The sequence below is a fragment of the Onychomys torridus genome, chromosome 17, assembly GCF_903995425.1.
Source record: "Onychomys torridus chromosome 17, mOncTor1.1, whole genome shotgun sequence".
NCBI classification, from domain to species: Eukaryota; Metazoa; Chordata; class Mammalia; order Rodentia; family Cricetidae; genus Onychomys; species Onychomys torridus.
Window position 1 is genome coordinate 12,036,166 of NC_050459.1, and position 9,264 is coordinate 12,045,429.

Consider the following 9,264-nt stretch of genomic DNA (forward strand, 5'->3'; position numbering starts at 1 on the left):
GCTTCTGGTTAGAGAGGACCTGAGCTGTGGTGTTGAGTACACAGAGGTGGCACTGGGGTGTGTACAGTCCTCAGGCCCAGCTTGACAGATCCTGCCACTGACGGTGGTGTGGTGGTATTGTGTTCCCCGAAATACTCTTATCTGGGGTCAGAGACAGAACAGCCACAATATTAAACATAGAGGATGGGCAGTGGTAGCACATGCCTTTAATCCTAGCATCCCAGAGGCAGAAATCCATCTGTTCAAGGATACAGCCAAGCATGGTGACTCACACCTTTAATCCCAGAAGGCGAGCCTTTAATCCCAGGGAGTGATGGCAGAAAGCAGAAAGGTATATAAGGCTTGAGGACTAGGAACTAGAAGCTTTTGGCTGGCTAAGCTTTTAGGCTTCTAGCACAGTTCAGCTGAGATCCATTTGGGTGAGGACTCAGAGGCTTCCAGTCTGAGGAAACAGAATCAGCTGAGGAACTGGCGAGGTGAGGTAGCTGTGGCTTGTTCTGCTTCTCTGATTTTCCAGCATTCACCCCAATAACTAGCCTCAGGTTTGATTTTATTAATAAGACTCTTGAAGATTCATGCTACACGGTGGCCTCATTAGGCAGGGTTGAGTGTCTTGCCTTTGTTTCAGGGAGACAAGCCAATTTCTGTGTAGCCATTGCTGCTGGAGCCTGGAATGCATTGTTGTAATTAGAAGAATGAGTGTGGGTTCGCTTCCACCCTTCAGCCGAGGACTGTCACTCAAGTTGCTCTGTACCCAGCATTGCCTCAAGCCATGAAATCTAACCTTGTGGAAGACAAGGGTCAGGGCTGGTGCCAACAGGATTTATTGGCTCCCCAAAGCGGGTGGCCCGATAGAGCCATAGTCCAGGAGGAGCCCTGACATTGACCCTATCTGCCAGAGCCTGGACTTGCCCCCACCTATCTCCATGCATCCTCTGTAGCTGATGTAAGGCTTGCCAGCCCCAGCTTGGGTATATGCCCTAGGGACTGAGGATGAAGGCCTGCATGGCGCCTGCCCTCTACATCTTCAGCTTGGAGCTTTCACCCCTACAGCCATTGGCCCTGCTGAGCTGCAGGCCCTGCTTCCCAAAGCAGAGTATTCACATGGGATCAGAGAAAGTTCCACTAAAATAGAACATGAGCTTGGATCTGATAGTTCCCATCCTTGCAGAGACTGCTTCCCCACTCTAGCCCTTCTCTACCTTTATCCGCATACACATTCACACACACACACACACACACACACACACACACACACACAGTGCATATGCACACATTTACACACACAGGTCTGTACCTATGTGCATACACACAGTTACACACACAGGTCTCCATCCCTGTGTAAATACAAATTTACACACCTGCACACAGGTCTCCATTTGCACCCATATATACACACATACTTGCCCTTCTCTAATAATTACTGCTTTCCGTGAGGGACTGGTTGAGCAATGTCTATTGGAGTGGAAATAACAGAGGCAGCTGCCAGTCACCCTGGGCTTGGGGCCAGTGCTCCCTAGCACTCTGGGAAAGAATTAACCCTTTCTTGGCAAGCAGGGTTGGAAAGCCTTGGCATCTGAGAGCTTCTGTCAATATGGGTCGCGTGTGTGTTTCTTAGATGCCGATGGAACTCTACTTCCCTGTGAATGTCTATGCTCCTGAAGGGCTCATTGTGGTTCTGATGTAATACCATGTAAAAGACCAAGTTGTTGCAGGTGGAGATCTACGGCTCAGGGAGTTTGGAATGTACTCCCCCACTCTGGTAGACCCAGGCTGGCTCAGCCATGTGGCTGCTGTCTGACAAGGTGGTCAGGAGCCTGAGCTGGTCATCAGTGGGGCAGGAGTAGGCAGGGTCAGCACCAAGCTAGGCACGCTGCTCTTGCTGCTCTTTTGGTGCGTGGACAGGGCACAAAGCCCAGCAAGCCCACCCACACAGTCAACAGCACCTTGCCATCCAGGTGCATTTAACTCCTGTGGTCATGGTCACGAGACTGTGGACTGCTGCCTGGAAACGTGTCATTTAATCCTGATTGCTCTCTGCAAAATCTGGCAACTCTGGGGGCCCGGTTCCAATGGAGCATCCAAGCCTGCACAGTGGAGCTCTGCCATGGCCTGTAGGAACCCAAGAAGGACAGTGTCCTAGAATCCCATAATCCATCAAGAAACTGAGAGCAGAATGCTAGTGAGTGATGCCTATAGATGCCAGGTGTGTGCAGGAGCTGTCCATGCTGGCTTGGCTCCAGCCTGCCCGTCTTGAACAAGCCTCTGAGACACAGGGGAAGCCCAGGGAGGGAAGGACAGGGACCCTGGAGACGTTTAGAGCCAGCTCTTTTCAGCAGTGACAGGCTAAGGAGAGTACCGATATCTGGCAGGCATTCAAGAAGGGAAGCAGGAGGAAAGTGTGCTCTCAACATCTCACAAAGAAACAACTGCTTTCTTTAGTGTGCAGGCCCTACGCTCCCAGCTGGAAGGCAGGTGACGACAATTTCCCCTGGAGAAGGTGTCTGCCTTCATCTTGCTGTCAGAGTTGGTGAAGGGGAGCTTGCCCACATCCACCCCCTGAGGCATAAAGACTATATTTGCATTCTGAAACTCCTTCACTTAATCCTCCAGAAACACAACTTGGGAGCCCTGATGGGGGAAGGTAGGGGAGGCAGGATGAAGGGGAGGCAGAGCAATCTATAAGAGGGGGAGAAGTGTTCATCTGGTTGGGGATGAGGCAGGGTTTATTGACTACCCAAGGCAGCTGTGCCCAGGCAGAGGCCACAATCATACAGCCTCCTTGCATCCCTGGCCCAGCAGGGAGTTGTAGTAGAGCTGGGGCATGTGGAAGGCCACTGATGTGGGCATTCTCCAGGGACCAGCAGGTGCAGGCTAGTGGCTCATTCAGGCAGGAGCTAGACAAGAAGAGGTACTCTGACTCTCTCCCACCCAGGGACAGGAGGAAAAGGGCTTCACGGGTGGGGTGGGGTGGGGTCGGGTCGGGTCGTAGGGGACTGCCTGTCAGGTCTTTCTAGCCAGTGTCAGCTGCTTTTCTCATTTCCTGCTCCTCCCATTGGAGAACAAACAGCTTCTGGGTGCAGGGAGGGAGGCTGTGGGGAAGGAAGTGGAGGGAGGGCACGCTCCCCTGGCACAGCAAGGCAGCTGGCCAGGCCTGCCCAGGCTGACCCACTTCCCAGGATGCTGGTAGCAGAAGCGGGAGCCAGGGAAAAATGCAAAAGCTTTGGCGTGGTACCAGCTTAAGCATACTGGCATAACTTGAAGTGGCTTATGCCACCTGAGAGATCAGAGTGTTCACGAGTGGCCAGCCTAGGGGACTCTGGGTTTTGAAAGTGCCATCTTGAGCCTGCAAACCATCACCCTTTCATCCCAGACAGCAGCAGGGGGGAAGGAGGCCAGCCTGTCTGCTCTGAACACACGGGTAATGTTTGCCAAGTGGTCCGGTTCCCGTTTATGGAAATAGTCTAGTCCCGGTTTCAGACCCTCATGCCCACCCCACCCTGGCTGGCTAACTTCTCAGAAGTATTACACCTGCTTTTGCCCAAGTGAGTTTGGTGTAAGACAAAGTGAAAGAATTCCCGTTTCCATCCACTCCTACAAGCTGAGGTCTTTGGGAAGGCATGGGGAAACATGGCAGGGTCATCTCAGAGGACCCGTCCTGGCAAGGCTACACACAACATGATTTAGGTCACCCCACTACACTAAGGTGCTGAAAGCAGCATGCTCCATGCTGGCTGGGGCCTCTTGCCCGCTCAGTCATGGTGACTGCTGTTCATCTAGTCTCTGTTTTTGCCCTTCATTTTTTGTTCATTCATTTCTTCATTTGCATTGAGTCTGTTTTTGTCTTTTGCTTTTGTTCATTTGTTTCTTTGAAGTGTTGTGAATGGAACCCAGGGCCCTGCCCATGCTTGACATATGCTTCTCCATGGAGCTGCACCCCAGCCCTCATACGTTCTTCATTAAATGTTACATCTACTATAAACTGCAAAAACAGTCCATAATGGGTTGGAAAGGTAAAGACATTTAAGGTCCATGTCCAGGCTGATTGAAAAAAACAAAAACAAAAACAAAAACAAAAAAACCCACTTCTATTTATATAACCAGGATGCAAAATTTCTCTCCATGCCATGGAGTTGTAGCCACAAAATACCAAAGCTGGGGCCTATGAACCACAGCTCTTGGGGCACGAGCCTGTGGGCAAGGTTTCGGTAGGCTCTGCTGTCTCTGTGGGTACTCAGAGAACTTCCTTCTGTGCCTGTCAGCTTTCAGTGTCCTGTGGTGTGGACACCTGCCACAGAATAGCTTCGTCTGAGCCTCTCTTCCTGTCTTCGTGACTTCTCTGTGGTATCTGTCTCTCTCCTGCCTTTGGGACATTGGTCATGCTGGTCTGGGACCTGCCCCCATGACCTCTCTATCCCGAGAGTAACCTCTGTGAAGGCCCTGTTTCTCAATGTAGTTACATTTTTAGGTGGGGATGGGGATGAGATGCCACTATTATTATTATTATTATTATTATTATTATTATTATTATTATTATTATTATTATACACAATTCAACCCCTAGTAAGCGTTGAGGTTTCCAAGGCACACTATCCAAGGGAATTTGAGAATTTACTACTTCAGGCTATCTTAGTTAAAGATGGCCAGAAAATTAATTTTTGCAGTGATTGAGGATCAAGAGTGGATGTCTTATTTTTTTATTTGGATTCTTGTTATGTTAAACTGTATATGGCACCAAAGCCATTGCTCATGTTCCAAACTGCACTGCATTCACCAAAAGAGAACAGATTTGTGTGACAACATGTGCATTGGCTGCCAGGGCTGGCACAGGACCAAGGCCTGTGCATTCTGGCTCCTGTGGCTGTGCCTTCTGCAGCACAGAGCTCTCCCCACTTTCAGTGCGTCCATCTGGAGCTGCCTGACCACTGACCACATGCACAAGGCTCCTGCCATTTGAAGTGAGTCAAGCCACTTCAATAAGAGGTATAGCTCATGGGCACATTTACACTCTACTGAGCATGGTGGCTCATGCCTGAAATCATAGCACTTGAGAGTCTGAGTCAGGAGGATTACCATGAGTTCAAGAACTGTCTGGGGCACATCATTTGGTCCTGCCAAAACACCAAAACCAAACTATTTTGGAATATTTGTTAACTATGTAAAGATGTGTTGCATATGTTTATGTTGCAGAATATTTGTTTAACTATGTAAAGACGTGTTGCTGTTTTACCTTGCCTGCCTAATGCACCTGATTAATAAAAAGCTGAGCCCAGTATCGAGGGAAGAGGACGAGGTGGAACTTCTGGGCAGAGAGAGTAAGTAGGAGGAGGAATTCAGGCTCGAAGAAGAAAGAAAGGGAGACAACAGGGAGAAGCTAAGCCAGACAGACATGGAGGAAGCAGGAAAGTAAGACATACAGAACGAAAGAAAGGTAAAAGTCCCGAGACAAAATGTAGATGAAGAGAAACAGGTTACGTTAAAAGAGCTAGTTAGACAAGCATAAACTAAGGCTGAGCATCCATAATTAATAAGTCTCTGTGGCTGTATTTGAGAACTGGTTAGAGGCTCAAAGAACATGCCAACTACACTAAACTAACAAATGTTTAATTTATAACAAAATATGGTCAAGATGGAAAGGACTTCCGTGTGTTCTCATTGGTGCTAACAGCCTTTTTGCTTTGTATTCTGTAGCAAGGACCTCTGTTCATTTGGAAAGGTGGCGTTTCATCACGAAAGAACAAGGCTTTGGGCTAGACTGGAGGAGAACACTGCTGTATTTGTATAAAATGTGTGACCAGGGGCAAGTCTATTCCATCTCATGAATAATGAGTTTCCTTCATTGTAATAAGGAACCATTTCAATTTTCTGGTCGACTGTAAATCCCAGCTTCTTAGACCCCAGATGGGGTCACATAACTGAATGTGAGGTCACAAAAAAAAATTAGACAACAGAAGGATGCGCAAAAGCCAAAATTGCATCTGGAACCAAACATGTAACACATTCAGGGTGTTTCTTGCGGCACTCACCCATGTATCATGACACTTCACTGCAACTGTGCTTCTGAGCATATGGCATATACAACTTTTCACTGTGCATGCTGTCATGCCCAGTGGTGCCAATGGATGCTGCCTGAAACACCCTGGCTCACATTTGATGCTAATGTTAGCAAGTGCAGAGTTTTTACTATACGTGCAAATTACAGAAAATGAAGACTTTCAATATTTTCTGTCATTCCTCAGCATGTATTAAAATTAGTGTGTTTTGAATGTTTCATTTTTAAAATTGCTATTATTAGTTGCTTGAGTTTTATTAAAAAAAAAAAACATTGTTCAATGAATTTTGTTTTAGGATTAGGACAAAATTCCAATAACTTAAGAAATGGCCCCACACATAACTTCTGCCATTCTGTGCTACATATTTACATGAAATAGTATTCTCAGCATTCACAATTATAAAAAAAAAAAAAAAATACCATCTCAGGGCTGAAAAGACGGCTGAGCAGTTAAGAGTGTAGACTGTACCTTTGGCCATCTCAGTTTAGCTCCTAATATTCATGCATGCAGTGGTTCTCTAGCTCACATCTACCTGCACCTCCAGCTCCAGAGGATCTGACACCTTAGGCCTCCATGGGCACCTGAACTCACATGCACATACTCCATGCAACATGCAACATGCAACACACAAACATGTAACTAAAAAGAAAAAATATCTTTAAAAAATATTGACCAACTCTAAAAACAAAACAAAACAAAGATGCTTTGTGTACTACAAGATCAAATAATCAGCAGAGGTTTAATTTTTTTCTTCAAAAATGAACAAGCACATCCATCTCACTAGTATGCAAATTTCCTCTTTAATAAATGGTAAAACTACACCAAATGATTGATTTAAAATAAAATTCTTTATGACTCATCAATACAAGTTTGATTTATATACTTGCAAAAGTGAAATCTCATCCAACTGCAGCCTGCTTTTAGTGTACTAACATATTTTAAAGAACATCTCAACTATTAAAATTTTACTTCCTTTTAAAGCTATTCTCAAAAACATATTAGGATTCACACTTGTGAACTTACTGGCTTATTAAGGGATGATTGTAATACTCACTTGATAAGGATTTCTCTCCTCTCAGGAACTGAGGTTGGCTGAAGCAATCTACCCGAACCTCCAGTCCACAGAGAGCAAAAGACAGGAGCAGCAAAAGACAGTTGTACGGTCTAAACCAGCATCCCTTGTCACTTAGGGCTTTCCACCCAGGAGGACATAGAGCAAAGGAAGACATTCTTGTCATATTCAGCTCTGAGGCATGAGGTCTCAACTCAGGCTGAGGGTCATCTGTACTTTTAAAGTGCCTCCAAGGACAAGACTGGCCCAGGGTCATCTCACAGGTGGCATCAATTTCCATAGTCACCATTGCCTTGGGCACTTCACAGATAATGCACATCACATGACCTCTGGGTACCTGGTTCTTAGGCCCTGGTCTGCAGTGTATGAAGAGAAAGGAGGCCTCATCAACACAGCCACAGTATCTAAGAAGCCTCTGGAAGAGTCCATATGCAGATTCATCCCTGCAGGGCGTGGCTTGGTCAGACAAGGCTGCCTTAAGGGAGTCCCGAGGGACAACTTCCCTCTTACACTGCATGCGTTGGATTTTAAATGAGCCAACACACATCTAATTATTTATTTTCATGCCAAGAAGCTGGAAGTACTTAGAGCAACTGGCGCCGTTCCTGACAGTCATTGGAATTTAATTGATTGGGGAAGCAGGAAGCAGCGCAGTGCATGCAGTCTTACAGGCTTTTAAAAAACAAGTCTGGGGACTGTCTGGTGTGGCCTGTGTGAGAAAACAACACCCAACCAAAGCATCTGGGATTAGGAAAGAACTCTGTGGCTATGACCTACAGGCCACCTGCTTCTTCTACTTCCCCCAAGGCTGTGTGCAGGAAAGGTAGACCATAAAGGGACAGGTAGATCTGAGAGTTGCCAGGGCAATGGTAGTATCAGGTGAACACCCTTCTTGGAGAAAGACAGCTCCACTACCCAGTACACAGCAGGTACCATCTCCTTCAATCTGAGATGGGTACTGTAAGGGAAGGCGAGAATCTCGTCCCTGTCAGGTTTGGGAAGGCTGACTGTATTAGGGGTTTTGTCTGTGGAGATCTAATGCTACTATTGGCCTGGACCAGCCCAGTTGTACCAGGCACCCAAGATGTAAAAGGTTCAGTCAGCATCACACCTGACTCTGGCAGATACCCACTGTCTAAGTTAGGGTTTCTATTGCTGTGAAGAGATGCCATGACCACGGCAACTCTTATAAAGGAAAGCATTTCCCTGGAGTTGGCTTATAGTTCAGTCCATTGTCATCGTGGAGGGACATGGCACTGTGTAGGCAGACACGGTGCTGGAGAAGTAGCTGAGAGTCCTACATTTTGCAGGCAACAGGAAGTGGTCTGAGGGTCACACTGAGCAAAGCTTGAGCACAAGAGACCTCAAGGCCCGTTCCCACAGTGACACACCTCCTCCAACAAGGCCACTCCCACTCCAGCAAGGCCACACTTAATAGTGCCACTCCCTTTGGGGGGGGTTTCTTTCAAACCACCACACCCATGATGGTGTGTCTTCATGCTTCTCAAGTCCACACTGCTGTTAGGCTCGCTCTGAGGCAGGAGGATTTTAATGGCATACGCTATTACTATTATTCCCAGCAGGACCACAATCCAGGTCAGTTTCAGGACCTCAGAGGCACAAAGAACTTCCAGCACGGGGGTAACGTCCATGAACATTTTCTGAGAGTTGAAGAACTGAGTGAAGTAATTCCCAGGATCTACGGCAGGGCTTACCTCTGTGTTTCCCCACTTAGATGTTTATAGACTCTAGTTTCAGTGAACTCAGTGAAATTTGCAGAGGTGTGGTAATTAGTTGGAAGTTCTTTGTAAAAATCTCGGGTGGGGGTGGGTGGAAGGGGAGGGATGTAAGTCCCACATGATCCTATGTGGGAGCGTGAAAAGATGGAGAAAGACAATAGCAATCCTCTCAGCAGCTAGAGCAGGGATGCTGGGGGCTGGTGGTGTAGAGGAAACCAAGAGGCTGTTTCCTGGTCAGCCTTCTGCCTTTTCTCCACCCACGAGTAAATAGAAACACACTAAAGAGACCTCAAGAGTCACATGTTTGAGTAAAAACTGAAATTAACAATGAATCTCAGCCTCAAGGTTGCCTATTTATATTATAACCAACAGAAAATGGAAGGTTTAATTCCAGCAGTTT